The sequence below is a fragment of the Adiantum capillus-veneris genome, chromosome 19 (assembly GCF_014529385.1).
Source record: "Adiantum capillus-veneris isolate H3 chromosome 19, ASM1452938v2, whole genome shotgun sequence".
Taxonomy (NCBI): domain Eukaryota; kingdom Viridiplantae; phylum Streptophyta; class Polypodiopsida; order Polypodiales; family Pteridaceae; genus Adiantum; species Adiantum capillus-veneris.
In genome coordinates this window covers 111,360,100-111,376,241 of record NC_140949.1, presented here as the reverse complement: position 1 = coordinate 111,376,241, position 16,142 = coordinate 111,360,100, and positions in this window count along the sequence as shown.

Below are 16,142 nucleotides of genomic sequence, written 5' to 3'. Positions count from 1 at the left end.
AGATCCTAGTACTAAGATTCATTTGAGATGACACCCAAGGGAACAAATTTTCTGCAGGTGAGAATTACAAAAGGTTTTGGTAGCAAGTAGGATCTAAACTTTCTCCCTTCCCAACACTAGAGCTAACAAAGAATGTGTACTCCCAACAAGGAGGCATGAGTGTTGGTAGCTCCGCCAAAACCATTTTTATACAAAAAACGTACTTTTCAAGCTCATCTGACCATGCAAACTCTACATGTTGTGTCAACTTTTGGAGGGGGTGAAGTAACTCCGATGCCAAGTGAATGAAGCGTGACATGTATTTCACCTTTTGAATAAATGAAATTACCCCCTTAAGACTCTTTGGTGATGGTAGCGCAATGAGAGCTTGTGCCTTTGCTGGATCTACCTCAATGCCTTTGGAAGAAACCTTGTGAACCAAGCAAGATCACTTCATCCTCACCTATGTGGCACTTGTCGGGATTGAGTGGACCTCCCATATCATATAGCTTCTTCAAGCCTTCTTCTACCTTCTGTAGATGCAATGATTTAGAGCTATAGATCCTAAAATCATCTATGAATACTCTAATAGACTTCCCAAAGAATGCCTGAAACACCATGTTCATGAATCGTTCAAACGTTGTTGGAGCATTTGTCAAACCAAACGGCATGAATCCAAAAGAAAAACAACCCCAAGGAGCGATGAAGGTTGTTTTTAATTGATCCTCCAATGCAATATCTATTTGAAAGTAACCAGAGTAGCCATCACATACCGTGTACTTCTCTTTACTTGCTACCTCATTAAGAATATCATCTTGAAATGGGAGGGAAAGTGATCCCTTTTTGTTGCCTCATTGAGCAGACGATAATCGACACATGCCCTCCACTTGCCATTCTTTTTCGGGGTGACCACAACTGGAGAGACCCACTCAGAATTCTCTACGGGGTAGATGAACCATGCTGCTAGAAGCTTCCTCACCTCTTTGAGTAGTGCTTGCTCTTTGATGACTCCTAACCTTCGTAGGTTTTGTGCTTTAGGTTTCGCCTCTGTCTTTAGCTTGATATTGTGTTGAATGGCATCCACTCCACGCACATCTGTGTAATCTTTAGCAAAAAGCCTAGGAAGCTTTCTTAGCACATTCTTGAACCCCTCTCTTTCCTCCCAAGTAAGAGAGTTTGAAAACATAACATCTAGCATTTTTCCATCATGCAAACTTTGGTTCTCATGGGGGCCTACCTCTTTTAAACCTTGGCAAGATGTCTCTTTGTTATTTGGCCTAAAACTTACACCCATGACTTCAATGGATGACTCCTCCTCCGTAGTGCTACCACTACTTTCTTCTTCCGAGGTGTCATCGGTCCAATCATCCCCACTTTCACTTTGAGAATATTCCTCTGGAAGCTCCTCTTGACGTTGCTCCTTCATGTCAAAGACAACCTTCTTATGATTGTCATTCCTGCAAATTATCTTTCCACTCTCCCAATCCTCCAAAGCTCGCATTTTTATTAGCCATGGTCTTCCTAGGATAAATGGGTAACCATTTCCTTTGACATGACATAGAAATCCACTGCCTTCTTAATGCCAAAGGCCTCTACAAAAACATTTTTACAAATGCCTACACACCTAGCTTTGCTATTGTTTGCCATCTTCACTTTGATTTCAGGTGTCTCATGGATGTGCATGCCTAGTCTTTGTATGAGTCCCTCTGTCATGATGCAAATTTGTGCACCCCCATCCACTAGACCTTTCCTAACCAATCATTCTTTGATATAATAATCTAGCACAGGTGTAATATCCTCATTCATTTCAGCATGTGCATTTTTTACAAAATAGGAACATTTTCTTTCGTCCTTCTCCTAGTGCTAACTGCCTTTGTTAGCTCCCTCCTAACTTGTGGGCACAATGCAAGAAATTGAGGCCATGATATGCTTGGACCTTTACCTCTCATGTCCTCCATAAGGTTGTAGGGAGCCATACCATGTCCAAAAGGGACGTCTTGAAGGTTGATGCGGCGCCGGTTCCTCTTGGCTTCCTTGGTTTCCTTTGCTTTCTTTCCTCGTCCATGGTCACTTTGTGATGTTATTCATTCCTTTTCCTTACCTTTTCCCCGCCCACGTTTTATGCCATTTGCTTCAATGTCACCTTCTTTGGATTCTGTGACTTCTACACCATTGACATTTGGGTCAGGCAAAGGTGGAACTCCTTCCACCCCTTGTGGAGGTGGTCTTGGTCCGTTTGGCCTTTGTAGAAGCCTCAGTTGTTGATCAGCTCCTTCACCTGCATTCATCATTGGGTAATTTAATTTCGGTCTCTCTAGCTCCCCATGGGGCCAAGGACAATTATACATCACATGTCCAGACTCTCCGCAATTCCAAAATTGCAAGACTCTCCTAGGTCGTGGATCTCGCTCTTCAGACTTCTTTGCTTGTCCCTTTGGACCTACAGCTTGTGCAAGGTGAATTGATAGGCTGCTTGAAGATTCATTTAACTTCTCAATCACTTCCATCGTTACCTCAGGAAGCTCCCTAGATGTTGATGCTTGTGACTTACCTTTGGGTCTAAGACCTTCTATTGGAACCTCTCCCCTTAAGCACTCGAGTTTCCTATATTTCTCAGCATCCCTAGTTTCAGTTCCATCAAAGGTAGCAAGTGCACCCGCCTCTATTTTTACCTTAAGGTCGGGAAAGAGTCCGGCTATGAACCTCTCCTTCTTTATAAATTCTGCACCATCACCAAGGTTAGAAACATTTCGTATCCATAGAGCCCAAAGATGTAGAAACTCTTGCTTGTACAATTAGTAGTCATCTACGTCTTTTTGCTTATGAGAAACAATGTCTTGCCATAATTTTTGAGTGTTTTGGGGATCAAAGAAGTATTTCTTGAAATGAATCAAAACTTCCGTGTAATTCCCCTTAACTTCCTCAGGCAAGGAGTCAAACCAAGTGCTAGCATCTTTCCTAAGGACCACCTCAAACATTTCTACACATTCTTTATTAGTTACTATCCTCTTGATATGGCAAGACATTTTGAAATTTGCTAAGAATAATTCTGCATCCTCCCAAGGCTCTCTAAAGAACAAGGGGTAGCCACTCATTTGCCTAGTTGTATCCATGTTGCTGGTTTTACTCAAAAATTTCTTTTTCTTTTTTTATTTTTTGTTTTGCAAAATCAAATTTCAAAGTAGAATGAAAATGTAAACATCAAAGCTTAGATTGTAGTGAATCAATGGCAAAATAAACGGATCGACTGAGGCATTGATAGCCGCTTCTTGCCTAGGTTCAAACATACGATGGAAAACACGTTGAAATTGTAACTTCGTGCCAACTATTACATGCACGTCTTGTCAAGCGAAAGGAATGAATGTATGATACAAGTGCTCTTGATTCATTAACCTAGCTAAAACAAGATAAACACATGCACATCAAAAGAGACATCATAGTCTACAAGTGGGCGTATAATAGGATTTGGGGATTGTAGAATATCTCTTAATGCTTCAGCACCAAAGACAAATCAATACGTTGTTGAAAAAATATTTTCCTATCAATGCAAACATTTATCCTAATCCCTTGCACCCAATGAAACTGATGAAATTGAATTGCATGAGCAAGATTAGGAGGTGGTGGATTGTTCATGTAAACAAAACTAGGTTTTGAAGACTTACCTTGAGTATGCTAACATAATCGCTTGTCCTCAGTGGGGGCACCAAAATTGAGGCGGTCCGGGGCGGGAAACAAGGAATGTAACCTCTAAACACCCCTCAAGGCTCCCGTGCTTCTCAATTGGGGCTGGGGAAACCACAAGCACAACAAAATAACAAACCCACAGCCAAAACCGAACTACACAAGAGGCACCACCTAGTTTAAAGCAAACTAGGACGCAAAAAAAAGGAGAATCGTTAGAGCAACCCAAAATCAAGTAAGTACTTTACACTAACCCTAACACCAATGGAACACTCTCACGCACTAAAACACAAGAGAGAGAGAGGGTGTACAGCTTAGCTTCAACCTTATGATTTGCACAAGAAGACACCTAGAGCTTCCGGATTCAAGTCACAAGATTTGGTTATAGCATCACTAGCACATTGTCTTAGGGTTATGGGAGCCCTCTCACCATCCACCCTTTTACAATGGTAGCCAACAAACTCTTAAGTATGGAGCCTGATTTACCCTTGTAATTTTCTATGGTAAAAGTGCACATTTGTAAGGCCCCCATTATGAGGAGAAGCCATCGTGCGTGAAGGAAAATCACTCACCGAAAACCAAAATTTTCATGGACAAGAATCAGGGGCAACTTTAGGAGCCTCAGGGGCGAGAATTTGTTTTCATCGCTGGAATATTCCTTTTCGCCGGAATATTATGGCCGTCCGGCGGCCGGAAAGTGGTCGGAAAACAACTGGTCGGTTGGCCGGTGGCCGATACTCAATGGCCGGTGGTCGGAAGTCAATGGCCGGTGGTTAGTGGCCGAATTCAATGGCCAGTGGCCGAATTCAAAAGCGGACTTGTCTTCTCAAGGGCGGCCACACATGGGTAGATTGGAGGGGGGGGTCTCATGGAGTGGAGTTTGGTATCGTTATGCAGATCGATAGCGGGGGGATCAAGGGCTGGCTACACATGGCTGCCTCTCATAAGAGAGGGCAGCCCTTTTGGCCTATAAAAGGAGGCCATTTCTACACACATTCAATAGTGTGAAGTTGATGCAACAAGGTGAGTGTGAGGTGGTGAGAGTGAAGCAAGGCGGGAGCTCTATTAAGGGTTTAATCCCTTTGTAAACTACTTCTTTTGAAGTGCTAAAGCCATTGAGTGGTTGCTTTCGTGTGGACGTAGCCCACATTGGGTGAACCACGTATATCGTGTGTACTCTCTCTCTCTCTCTCTCTCTCTCTCTCTCTCTACTCTATAATCTCTTGTGTGTGAAATCTATCTCTCTCCATTAAGTAATCTACTCAAAAATCTATTTAGCTACGTCTTATTTCCTAACAACTGGTATCAGAGCAAGGTTTGCTCGTAGCTAAATTACCTCAAGGAATGGATTCCTTGAATTGAGTGGGAGTTATGGCGGAGGAAGGGGAGCTTAAGATTGAGAAGTTCAACAGAAAAAACTACCAACATTGGAAGATGCAGATTGAAGACTATCTCTACCAGAAGGACCTCTATTTGCCACTAGGCGGTCTTGCGAAGAAGCCCGCAACAATGGCAGATAAAGCATGGATTGTCCTTGATCGAAAGGCACTGGGAAAAATCCGGTTAAGCTTGGCGTCAACGGTGGCCTTCAATGTTTCGGAGATGAAGACCACGGAGGAACTGTGGAACTGTGGCAAGAAGGGCCACGTCAAGAAGGATTGCTGGTCCAAGAAGAAGAAGGAGACTGAGTCTCAAGACAACAAGCCAACATCGGAGGCCAATGTGGCAAGTAAAGTAGAGCAAGATTCTCTAATTCTCTCATTACACAATGTGTCTAATTCCTGGATAGTAGATTCCGGGGCTTCTTTCCATGCGACACCACACAAGCAACATTTCCAAGATTACACCAAAGGTAATTTTGGGTATGTATACTTGGGAGATGATGAAGCTTGTGAGATTGTCGGCAAAGGTACAGTTTCTGTCAAAACTGCTAATGGAAATGAATGGAAGCTTAAAGATGTTAGGCATGTTCCTTCTCTTCGCAAAAATTTGATTTCTCAAAGTGTTTGGGTGTGAGGCTTTCATGCACATAGATAGAAGCCTAAGATCAAAGCTAGATAGCAAGTCCAAAAAGTGTTTCTTCATTGTCTATGGAGAAGGTGACTTTGGGTATCGCCTATGGAATCCTGAAGAAGGTAAAATCTTGAGGAGTAGGGATGTATTTTTTAACGAACAAAATATGTACAAAGATTACTTGGAAAGAAAACAAACGAAACAAACAAGTGATGAGTACATGGAGCTTGAGGACGGTGAAGACTCAAGGACTGCAAACGGTGACAATGTGCAACAACGTCAACCAAATGAGGAGCCTCAACCTATTCCCCGAAGATCTAGAAGAGCAAGTAGACCTCCAGAAAGGTTTGTTCCTTCCTTCAACCATCTCTTGATCTCAGATTCTGGAGAGCCGAAATCATATGAAGAAGCTATGCAACATGAATCCAAAGAAGAATGGACGAAGAGCATGCAAGTGGAGATGGACTCACTACATCGCAACCAAACATGGGAGTTGGTTGAGTTGCCTAAAGGTAAGAGTGTTCAAAACAAATGGGTGTACAAGGTGAAGGAAGAAGAAGGTGGGAAGAGAAGGTACAAGTTTAGGCTTGTGGTAAAAGGGTTTTCTCAAAATAAAGGTATTGACTTCAATGAAATATTTTCTCGTGTTGTAAAAATGAACTCAATTAGGCTTGTCTTAAGCCTTGTGGCTACTCATGATTTCAATCACCAGCAAATGGATGTAAATACGGCATTCCCTCACGGTGACTTAGAGGAGGAAATCTACATGCTTCAACCAAAGGGGTATGAAGTAAAAGGTAAGGAAAAAATGGTTTGCAAATTAAAGAAGAGCTTGTATGGTTTAAAGAAAGCATCAAGACAATGGTACTTGAAGTTTTATCGATGGATGTTGGATCTTGGATTCACAAGATACAACTCGGATCACTGTGTCTACACGAAGAATTTGGGAGATGGGAAGTTCATCATCCTAATGTTGTATGTTGATGACATGTTGATTGCCAGTGCTAACATGGAGGACATCAAAGACCTGAAAGAGGAGCTGTCTAAATCTTTTTCAATGAAATATTTAGGTGCTACAAAGAGGATACTTGGTATGAAAATATCAAGGGACGGGACGAAGAAGACAATAAAGATATCTCAAGAAGATTACATCAAGAAGGTACTAGAAAGGTTTGCAATGCAAAATGCAAAACCAGTTTCTACACCTTTGGCTGGTCATTTTAAACTAACGAAGGATATGTGTCCAAAGACACAAGAGGAGCTAACCTATATGTCTAAAGTTCCATATGCTGCAGCGGTAGGTTCTCTAATGTATGCTATGGTCCTGGACAAGGCCAGACATTGCACATGAGTGGGAGTTGTGAGTAGGTTCATGGACAACCCAGGTAAAGAGCATTGGCAATCTGTGAAGTGATACTTAGGTATCTAAAAGGGACAAAGTATGTAGCAATGACGGAGGCAAGCAAAGAAAAATCGTGGCTTCACAGATTCTTAGAAGAGCTTGTATTCAAAAAAGACAATTGTGTCTTGTATAGTGATAGCCAAAGCGCTATCCATCTTACGAAGAACTCAACCTTTCATTCAACGACAAGCACATTGAGGTGAGATATCACTTCATACGCACTCTTTTGGCAGAGGGACAGCTAAAGCTAGGAAAGGTGCATACAAGTGAAAATCCTGCAGACATGTTTACAAAGGTAGTCAACAAGAAGAAGCTGAGCTTTTGCTCATCTTCAATCGGCATTCAAGGATAAGAAGCCAAGATGGAAAGCAGTCACAGGTTTGGTTTGGACATCAGTCTCCAAGTGGGAGATTGTTAAGTATGGAGCCTGATTGACCCTTGTAATTTTCTGTGGTGAAAGCTAACATTTGTAAGGCCCCCATTATGAGGAGAAGCCATCGTGCGTGAAGGAAAATCACTCACCGAAAACCAAAATTTTCACGGACAAGAATGAGGGGCAACTTTAGGGGCCTCGGGGGCGAGACTTTTTTTTCCCTCGCCGCAATATTCCTTTTCGCCGCAATATTATGGCCGGACGGCGGCCGGAAAGTAGTTGGAAAACAACCGGTCGGTTCGCCGATGGCCGGTAGTCAATGGCCGATGGTCGGTGGTCGGAAGTCAATGGCCGCTATCTGGTGGCCGAATTCAATGGCCGGTGGCCGAATTCAAAAGCGGACTTGTCTTCTCAAGGGCGGCCACACATGGGCGGATTGGAGGGTCCGATTTGGACTTATTCTCACAAGGGCGGTACAGATGGCTGCCTCTCATAAGAGAGGGCAGCCCTTTTGGCTATAAAAGGATTCAATGGCCGGTGGCCGAATTCAAAAGCGGACTTGTCTTCTCAAGGGCGGCCACACATGGGCGGATTGGAGGGTCCGATTTGGACTTATTCTCACAAGGGCGGCTACAGATGGCTGCCTCTCATAAGAGAGGGCAGCCCTTTTGGCCTATAAAAGGAGGCCATTTCTACACACATTTCATAGTGTGAAGTTGATGCAACAAGGTGAGTGTGAGGTGGTGAGAGTGAAGCAAGGCGGGAGCTCTATTAAGGGTTTAATCCCTTTGTAAACTACTTCTTCTTTTGAAGTGCTAAAGCCATTGAGTGGTTGCTTTTGCGTGGACGTAGCCCACATTGGGTGAACCATGTATATCGTGTGTACTCTCTCTCTCTCTCTCTCTCTCTCTCTCTCTCTCTCTCTCTCTCTCTCTACACTATAATCTCTTGTGTGTGAAATCTATCTCTCTCCATTAAGTAATCTACTCAATTATCTATTTAGCTACGTCTTATTTCCTAACAACTGGTATCAGAGCAAGGTTTGCTCGTAGCTAAATTATCTCAAGGAACGGATTCCTTGAATTGAGTGGGAGTTTTGGCGGAGGAAGGGAAGCTCAAGATTGAGAAGTTCAACAGCAAAAACTACCAACATTGGAAGATGCAGATTGAAGACTATCTCTACCAGAAGGACCTCTATTTGCCACTAGGCGGTCTTGCGAAGAAGCCCGCAAGAATGGCAGATGAAGCATGGATTGTCCTTGATCGAAAGGCACTGGGAACAATCCGGTTAAGCTTGGCGTCAACAGTGGCCTTCAATGTTTCGGAGATGAAGACCACGGAGGACTTGATGAAGTCACTTGACGACTTCTACGAGAAACCATCAGCATCCAATAAGGTATTTCTTATGACGCGCTTGTTCAATCTAAAGATGGCAGAGAATGGTTCAATTGCAGAACACCTAAATGACTTTAACACAAACATAAATCCACTTTGATCGGTGAAAATCAATTTCGATGACGAAGTGCGAGCTCTCCTTATACTATCATCTCTACCGGATAGTTGGGACAGCCTTTTGATGGCTGTAAGTAATTCTATCTCTGGTACAAATACTCTTAAGTTTGATGATGTTGTGGGTGTTCTCCTAAGCGAGGATATACGAAGGAGAAGCATAGGAGAATCGTCAAGTGCTGCATTGTCAGTGGAAACAAGAGGAAGGCCAAAGGAGAGGTTCAAAATCCAAAAGGGTCGTGATCGCTCAAGACGGAGCAAGTCATGCACAAAGTCAGTTCTTGAATGTTGGAACTGCGGCAAGAAGGGCCACGTCAAGAAGGATTGCTTGTCCAAGAAGAAGAAGGAGACTGATTCTCAAGACAAGAAGCCAACATCGGAGGCCAATGTGGCAGGTAAAGTAGAGAAAGATGCTCTAATTCTCTCATTAGACAATGTGTCTAATTCGTGGATAGTAGATTCCGGGACTTCATTCCATGCGACACCACACAAGCAACATTTCCAAGATTACACCAAAGGTAATTTTGGGTATGTGTACTTGGGAGATGATGAAGCTTGTGAGATTGTCGGCAAAGGTACAGTTTCTGTCAAAACTGCTAACGGAAATGAATGGAAGCTTAAAGATGTTAGGCATGTTCCTTCTCTTCGCAAAAATTTGATCTCTACAGGACAATTGGACGATGAAGGTCACAACATTTCATTCGGAAACAAACGGTGGAAGATCTCAAAGGGATCTTTGGTGGTTGCCAAGGGAGAAAAGGTCAGTACACTTTACTTGTGTACTGTTAGAATGCAACCTTCAGCTTGTGCAGCAACTACAGAAGTTGATAGTGCGGCGTGGCACTATCTACTTGGGCATATGAGTGCCAAAGGAATGAAAATCCTTCAAACAAAGAAGCTAGCTTCTACCAGGTTTGAAAGAAGTGGACTTAGAGTTCTGTGAAGATTGTGTTTATGGTAAACAAAAGAGGGTAAAATTTCAAAAATCAGGAAATAAAAGAAAATATAAAAAACTTGAGTTGGTTCATTCTGATGTTTGGGGTCCTGCAAGTACACCATCACTTGATGGCTCATTGTACTATGTAACATTCATTAGACGATGCGACTAGAAAACATGGGTTTATGTCATGAAGAATAAATCCGATGTATTTTCCATATTTCAAAGGTGGAAAGCCTTTGTGGAGAATGAACAGGTACCAAGGTTAAATGCCTCAGATCCGCAATGGAGGTGGAATATTGCAGCCAAGCTTTTGTGCTAGCAATGGCATTCGGAGGCAAAGGACAACCCCAAGGACACCTCAACAAAAATGGGATTTCGGAAAGGATGGAACAGGACAATCATGGAGCGAGCATGAATCATGCGGCTACATGCAAGCCTACCGCTTGAGCTTTGGGCGGAAGCGTGTAAGTACGTCTGTGTACTTAATCAACCGGTCACCCTCAACGCATTGGAGGGGGGAGTTCCAGAAGAGGCATGGACAGGTAAAACCGGGTGAATTATGCATTTCTCAAAGTGTTTGGGTGTGAGGCTTTCATGCACATAGATAGAAGCCTAAGATCAAAGATAGATGCAAAGTCCAAAAAGTGTTTCTTCATTGGCTATGGAGAAGGTGACTTTGGGTATCGCCTATGGAATCCTGAAGATGGTAAAATCTTAAGGAGTAGGGATGTAATTTTTAACGAACAAAATATGTACAAAGATTACTTGGAAAGAAAACAAACAAAAGAAACAGGTGATGAGTACATGGAGCTTGAGGAAGGTGAAAACTCAAGGACTAGAATATCTTCCAAACCCAAGCCCAGACCCAAGCCCAAGCTCACGCTTAGGCCTAGGTCTCAGTCACCTTTTAAAAAAACGAATTTTAGCTTCACACGTAGCTAAAAATTGATTTTTGAGGACCAACGGAACATCGGATGCCTGAAAATTATGTTGTAAAGCACACAATGACCGTTTAAGTGATACGCTCATTTCGAGCTATCACACACTTCAATCAAAAAAATCAAACATTAAAAACAAGAAAAAATCAAGTAGAAAACGGGGTGCAAAACACCCACAAAACAAAGCAAGTAACCTTTGAGGGTACTTGCCGACACTTGTAGGGCACCCAAAGCACATGTATCTATGCTATGGTCGTGTGCTACAGTCCAAAAAACTAGCTAGTGCTTCGATTTGCGGGGGTACTCACTATCCTTCCACGCTTGGGTCTACGCCCTAGGCGGGGACCCAAGGTAGTGCAACCCAAGACCCAAATATAGCGGCTAGCGACTCTTCCTCTGACTACGATATTATGGAAGAGCATCTTACACAAAGCCCCGGGGGAACAAATGAAACCGTACGTAGCTGGGCCCAACAACCTGGAACTAGTGTTTTTAGCCGTTTGATGGAAACTTTTAGTAGAGCTACGCGCTCTGAACCTACGGCTAGTGATGTAAACGAAGGGGGTGGGGAAGTAGAATCACCATTCACATCTCCTGTAGACCCCAAAATCCCTCAGAGTGTCCACGTGGACATTCTACCTACCTCATTTAATGAGGGCCCTACCGAGCTACCACCTTCCAAAGTCGCCTCTAAGGTAGCGGTGACTAAAAGTCAAAACACAGGAAGCAACATTCCATCCACCTCACGGAAACCCTCTAGTACACCAAGTTTGGACGAGGTATTTCTCAATGAAAATTGGGAATATGACCTACACACGGAGACTTTGACCGACCTATACATGGGCTACACATACCATGTGGGTTGGTTAAAAGTTGTACAATCCACATCTAGTGCCACTAGTCTGGAGGCACAACAACACATGATCTGCACTGTCATCCATAGGATTATCCAGTGCGAGAGGCAAAATCGAGGAATAAACATACCTTCGACGGGTCCTATGCGATTTTGAGACACGGGCAAAGGTAACCCACTTTATCACAAATGGAGACTCCCCCACTGAGTCCCATCGATCCCCCATATGTTGTTTTGCCAGGGGTCTCAATGTAATCTGAGCCCACAAGGGATAGCTTTACTTTTCCAAGTCTAGCTCATCTTTCCCTTGATGACACCACGGCTACCATGCCTACCCCAATGATGGGCATGCCAAGAAACACACCATGGACCTCGTTTGTTAGTAAAGCACCGCTACATGGTAGCTCAATTCCTGCAATAGTACCTACAAGTGCGTACCAATCGTATGCACCTATGGGTCCACGTACTCATGTAGTCCCTACCCCTCCCATTTTTTCAACTACCTATGCCCCACACCCACAATACACAAGTTCTTATTTCCATGGGACTATACCGGCTAGCATTAGCATGTCACATCCGACGTCTGCTATGCCTAGGGCCACTCATATGAACTATGGACCACCACATGGCACAACATCGTACCCAACGTGGAACCCAAGGGCTATCTATGCGCCAAGACCAATGCCAATACCTACTCCACATGTAATCTCTGGAGCACCTTCACCCACGGTGCCTGCTCACTTAGGTGACTTGGCAACATTTGCTCAAGCTATTGGTCGATCTATTGCTAAGAATATGCGTAACACGCCTGATAGAGAGCCTAGAAGTAAGGTAGTACAAATAGCCAAGCTCACACAAAAATTTAGTGGAGACGGGGATGTGAGAAAGCATACGAAGTGTTTGAACAAATATGTGATTCTCTAGGAGAACACAATGACCTACATAAGAGCAATGCTTTAAGCCTAACCTTAAGTGGAAAGACTGGGGATTGGTATAGAACCCTAAGGGTGGAAGAAAAAACAATTTACCCTACTCTTAGGAGACTGTTCTTAAAAGAATACATACGAGAGGGAGTGCTTTGGGGTGTAGCCTCTCAGCTCCAGAAAGCCCAACAAGAGGAAGGCGAGTCGGTGAGAGACTTTATAAGTCGCTTGAAGCATTTGAATTCTCGTTGTAATCCAAATGAGCGCTTCAACAATAACCAATTGCTTGATAGATTCATTAGGGGGTTGCGACATGAGGATATCTACAATGGCCTAGTCATTAGAGGTATCACCACTTGGGAAGCAGTCACCACCAATGCGATCCAATTGGAGGATAATTTAATGATTCAAGAAGAAAGAGTGTCTGTTGAGCCTAAATCTATTAGCTCGCAAGCATCAGGGCATCAGTCAATGACCCTAAAGCCTATTGCTAAGGAGCCAAAGATATATGAGATGACTTTAGCAGATCTCACCAAGGATATTCAAGAGAGTCTTAGAGACAATCGTGCTCCGCAAAAAAATCATATGTATCCAAGAAGGGAGCAGCAATGGTGCTCAATATGCTATGGACCGCATAGTACCAGTGAATGCCCTACTTTTAGAGTAAGATTCAATGGGAACTGCAATGCATGTGGGAGGTATGGTCATCAAGCTAAGGATTGCATAGTATTTAAGCGTGCGATGGCCAATAGACCAACCTTAGCATGGACAGACACACCTCAAGTGCCTACCTTGATGCCGGCCCCACCTCTTGAACAAACATCACAACACATGGTCCCTAGGGCCCAAAATGTTGTTCAAACAACACCCTTACCACCTCGAGTGCTAGGACCGCAACCACCACATCCGAGAATCACTTCTGTGAATCAAGCGGGTTGTGAGTCATCTATTTCTTGTTTGGAAGGCTATGAGGAAGATATAGATCCTAATATCTCCTATGGGACGGATGTGCTTGAAGAAAGTCCACAATACTACATGGAGGACTATTGGGGACAAGTCAAACCTGTATATCAAGTAGCTGCTCTTGCGGCAAGAGGCCAAAATATCAACTACACTGTTAAGAGACCACCTCTTCAATGCTATGAGTGTGGAGGTCTACATCGTGTAGCCGAGTGTCCTATTAGGCTACAAAAGAACGCCACACTAATGCAAACCAATCAAGCGAGCACGTCTACAATGCCGATACTCATGTGTAATCGATGTGGCATAGATCATTTGATTGCCCAATGTCCAAATAATCCAAATGCACCGAAGATCACGCCATTAAACTTGATTGAAGTTACCGAGGAGCCATCACCAAGTACACCCGTGGTACTAGTAAACGTACTCACACGATCGATGCTCCAAAAACAAAATTATATTCTTGAGGAAAGAGACACGGCATCAATTTCCCAATCTCAGAAAAAGAAGAAAACACGAAGAAAGAGATCGCAAAAAGCAGTGAAGTCAAACCCCAGTTCAAAGACCAACATAGGGACTAGTGACGACCCCGTATATATGAACGACGCTGAAGAAGATTATGATTCAGGTGAAACCATGGAGACCAAAACGACCACTAACATAGAAACCAACAAGGAAGATCTTCATGAGACACAATGGCCAGGATCCAAAAAGAAGATAGGAACTTACCCAAACCCTACAGAGGAGATTGAGCGAGTCAAGCAATTAAGGAGTTTGGTAGAAGATACTCAAAGGGATCTAAAACATGGCACCTAGGAAGATCCAGATTACAGACACCGTGTTCCCTACGCAACAACAACCTCACCAAGTCCATAGACCCTTGGACATACCTAGTGTCATCCAAGAAGAAAGTGACTTAAAGTCATGGGAAAGTGGGCGTACTCACTTCTTGATGGAAAGAATGTTTACAGAGGGACTACCTGATCCTATCGAAGAAATGGAGATCCCATCTTCCCCACGTCAAGGGAATGAAGTCCAAAAGGTGCCGTTAAACATTGCCAAATTGATGGATTTCATGTCTTCAGAACTTAGAACCACCATCATGTCCAAACTATATAAAGACCCCAAGCTAGTCTCAGCTCTTCGAGCCTTCCTCAATGGAGAACTCAAGTTCGGGCTACCACAATTTGCACAGATGGATGGAGCTGGGGATATGCCAATAGAGGAGGAACACTTAGATCCACAACCCAACCTAGATGAGAACCTTGTTATAGAAATACCCGTTAACAAGTTGGGACAATACATTGAGGGTAATGAATCCAATGCGACTATACCAATCACTACTAAGGGATTAACTGTGAAGGGAATGCTTGATGGTGGCTCTCGGGTTAACATTGTGACTAAAAATTGCTAGGAAACTATGGGAAGAGCTCACCTTGCGACCACAACCATAGTAGTGAAGATGGCCAATGGGTCTATTGTTAAACCTATTGGGATGCTAGAAGATCTCAAGATCAAGGTCTTTGGACATAAAATAAGGATTACCTTTATTGTTATGGATTTCTCCAAACAAACTATGGCATCGGAGATGATCTTAGGACGTCCTTTCATGAGGGAAGCAAAAATGGTGCATCATTGGTCTAAAAACCATGTCTACTTGCAGTTCCAAGATTCTGTCATTCGAGTGGATCTTGTGACGTGTCGAGCACATCCTCTAGGAAACAAGTTTATAATTGATCATAGATCAGACACCACAGTTCACTCGGCCCCATTGCAGTATTGTTACACGTGTAAAGCGGACACTAATGTTGGGGAAGATTCTCCTTATATGGATGTACTACCTGGGATGACTGAGTCGGACAATGTGGATTGGGTCCACCTAGAAGCAACCATAGACACTTGGGGGAATAGAGGGACGACCTGGGTAACACCTGAGGGGAATGAAATGCCCGTACCCTTAAATATGCTACAAGCAATGCATATAGCTTCTGACAAGACTCATCCTAATTAATATAACGAAGAAAACATACAAGTGGGTCCCTAAAGCTTATTTAGTGACCATAGCTAGTGCTAAAAAACAAAAGCCTGGTAAAAAACGTCCCACTCGCTCCAAGAAAAGTAAGAAAACGTGGCGTTGGAATCCTAAACGACTATTGGAAGCCCAAGGCTACTATCAAGGAAATGATAAAATTTGGGTGCCAAAACGTAGATTGTGTTCTTACTTGTCACTTGACCCATGTGAGCCCAATCCCATAGCTCCAAAACAAATCAGCGATCGTGGAAAGAAAAAAATCATAGAATGCTACACACCCGCTCCAGAGCTAGTTTGGATCCAAAGAAAGAACGATTTGTTCCACCTAGAATAGGAAGAGGGGAGTCCCATGAAGCTTCTAGCTCCTCATGTAATGCATCCATAGAGGTAAAAGCTTCTCCACAACCTCCACCTACAATAGTGGACCTCCATAAAGCTACAAAGAAATCCACACCTCCCAGTGTTCAAGAATCACCTGAAGAACCACTTCAAGTTCGATCCTGGGAGAGTACCTTACCACCCTTGCAACTCGATGAGAC